Here is a 3398-nt window from a genome sequence, read left to right as displayed (position 1 = left end):
CGTGTGTTTTGCTCTTTTGGAATATATTTAGAGATTGTTTATCTAACCGGTGATTGTTTCATTGGTTTCATGTGAATTGTTTTGACTCATTGGCCAATCAGGGCCAAGTTGGGTCAGGACTCTGAAGAGAGTCATGAGTTTCATTATTATCTTTTTAGTCTTCTGTAAGTATCCTTTCTGTATTCTTTAGTATAGTTTAGTTAATATTCTTTAATATAATATAGTATCATAAAATAATAAATTAGCCTTCTAAGAACATAAAATCAGATTCATCTTTCCTTCCAACGTTGGGGCGCCCTGCAAATACAGCAGGGGGAATGCCTGGGCTAAGCTCAGTCTCCTCCACACCTCCCTGCTCTCCAACTCTTGTGGCAGCACAGAGCAGCCTTTTTTTAGCTCCCAGGAGGGGACAAGCCTGACACGATGAGGACAGTCCTCTCCAAGGGCCTGGCAGGCAGCAGTCCCAGTCCCACACTGAACAGATGGCCCAGCATCCCTGGCCAAGCCAGCCCGCTGGGAACGGGGCTTCCCAGGTGCACGGAAAGCTGAACATCCAAGCAGCAAATTGGGAAGAACAGAAACTGGCCTTATAAAAGCAAACTGAAGCAATAACACCCGTGGGTTTGAGAACAGAACCCTGTTCTGAAATGCCTGAGGCTGGGAGCTACATCTCACCTCCAAGTGCAAATAAAATGGAACAACCCCACGGCCTCCCCCCATTAACAATAAACACATGAACCACTTGGCTCATTAATGCCCTTGAATTGTCCTTGTAATTAACAGCTCTTAACGTTTCACACCTTGCACTGCCATCATTCCTTTGCTCCACTATTAAGACTTTAAACTTTTTCTGATATGCAGTAACAAATTTATGGGGAAGCTTTAACTGTTGATGTGCCATACTTTTCACACATCTGTCCCTCTTCTCCAAACAGCCTTTCTCCTTTCCAGCAAAAGAAGAAAATAAAATATAGTGGCAGTGAAACAGACTCAGTCTCCCTCCATCTCTTTTGGTTTTTGTTGTTTGGGTTTTTAAAATAATGCTTTGATTTGGTTTTTGTCTGGTTTTAACTACAGACTCAGTCTCCCTCCATCTCTTTTGGTTTTTGTTGTTTGGGTTTTTTTTAATAATGCTTTGATTTGGTTTTTTCTGGTTTTAACATATACTTTTCTAGATAAAAGTAAGAATTTGGGTTGTTTTGGGAGGGTTGGGTTGTTTTAGGTTTGGGATTTTTAAGTCAGGAAAGATCAAGACTGAAAGGACCTTCTTCCACTCCTCCCAGCAAGCTCCTTCTTGCCAAGACCCCCCAACATTTGGTTCTTCAGCTCCTGCACAGGAATCCTCCCACCTGGAGCCCTTTGTCTGTTTTCCTGTAGCCAATTCCTTGTGCCAGTGGGAAGGGCTTTCTGGAGGAGCCCAAATCTGTTCTCTCTCCACAGAACTCAGCTCTTCCTGACTCTAGAGGTGCCTGGGCTGTGCCTCCCGACACAGATGCAGATGAAGTGTAACGCTGAGCAGGGATGGGGCTGGCATCTGGAGGGTGTGAAAAGAGCACACAACAAGATCAAAATTATTTTGGCATTCTCTTCTGAGATAGACATGACCCATCACGTTTACAGCACCTTCAGTGTGCACCTGCAAGGTGATAGTATCAGTGAGAGAAAGGAAAACATTAATTAAAATGTTGGCAGTTTTATGTCTTGCTTGCCACATCTGCTTTACAGTGCTGACAAGATATTGACAAGATAGCTGCCTTATTTCCCTTCCTCCTCTCATCTCAACAGGCCACCTGTGTGCAGGAACAGGTCCCTTCCATTATTGTTTTATATCTATATATGTGTTTATCCCTTGACGAGCTACTGACTTTACAAGTCTGAGAGATGCTCTGGATGAGCCTGCAATGACAGCTCAAGGCAGTGGTGGTCCTTTCTAGAGAAACTGGAAGTTTACCTAGAGCAGGAAAACATTCTCCAGGTATGCTGCTCTCCCTCCACCTAATTCCTGTGGTGACCTCAAACCCAAGCCAATTAATTTCACCAAGCACAAAGAAACAAATCAAGGAAGATGGAAGGAACAATACTTTCATTTTGGTATCACCTACATGTCAGCCTCAAACTCCTTTACGCTAATCTGCTAATCCTATATAATATTGACTTCTCAAGAAGGGAGATCATGCTAATCAGGATTTCTGAAGGATTTCCACATGATCCTATATTTACTTTTGAACTCTGTCAGTGACAAAGGGAATATGTCACCACTGAGCTGCTACTGCATTTTCTCTTATGAGTTATGAGTCAAGTCACTGTCCAAACCAAAAGCCAGTAAAATGTGTCTATCTGGAAAAACAACATATTTAGGATTATTTTTTTTCCCCATGGATGAAAAGGTAACTGCAATCATCTACTGGGAATTTCTGAAACACACAAACCTTATTTCCTTCTCTCAGTAATACTTCTGTCATCATACCTGTCATTATACCACATCATACCTGTGATTTAAAGATCTTTCAACTTTCCAAATTACATGTGTCACCTAGATGTGAAAAAAGATGTTCATTTCTTCAAGAAGCATCAAAACAGCATTGATAAATTCAAGCACTAAATGTATTAACTGGGGGGAAGGCAGGAGGCAATGAAGCATCACAAAGCTATCCAGGAACCAGCAGAAAAGTAAAAGTAGAAAAACAAAAATCTAAGATGTGAAACGGAACAATCCCATTTTATTTTATATTGACTAACCATGTCATGTGATGAACTGCAGCACACCCCGTTCAGCGCAGGATATGCTGTGTTACATTTAATAGAAGGCCTCTACTTTTATTGTGAGCCAGGCTTTAAACTGAATCACGCCACATGATGGTCCAGATGGCAGGGGAGTGTTGTGCTGCAGCAGTTTCATGTCCGTACAAGAGAGATTGCAAGTTTGCTCCAGCTGCTGAGCCTCCACGTGTTGACATAACCAGGAACACACTGCTGCATCCTTACCCAGATGGAGAATGTTCTGGGGTGGAGAAAGCCAAAGCTTTGTGTGGTTATGGGATGTCTGCGACACCACAAGTTGTCCTAGGTTGGAAGATGTGGCTGGGAGTGTGTGTTCTATCCCCGTCTGTCAGAGCTGGGCAGTTCTCTTCTGTTCACTGGGCAGTTTTCTTTATCTCTCCCACAGCCAATCCTCCCTCCAGGAGATCTCTTCTGTCCATGGGCCATTAATTATTAATTATCTTCTGTTCATGGGCCAGTGAGTGTCCCTGCAGGGCTGATAAAATTCCATCATCCCATTGGGAGATGCTCTGCCCAGGGGAGGAGCCAAGCATTCCTACCTGGATACAATCTGAGCCTGGAACAGCACAGCAGCCTTTGCCCACTGCATTCCCAGAGGAGCAGCTTTCTCCTGCCCT

This window comes from Onychostruthus taczanowskii, unplaced genomic scaffold (genome assembly GCF_017590055.1).
Source record: "Onychostruthus taczanowskii isolate IOZ18803 unplaced genomic scaffold, ASM1759005v1 scaffold98, whole genome shotgun sequence".
Taxonomy (NCBI): Eukaryota; Metazoa; Chordata; class Aves; order Passeriformes; family Passeridae; genus Onychostruthus; species Onychostruthus taczanowskii.
The sequence above is the reverse complement of the archived record's forward strand: the minus strand, read 5'-3'. Positions refer to the sequence as shown.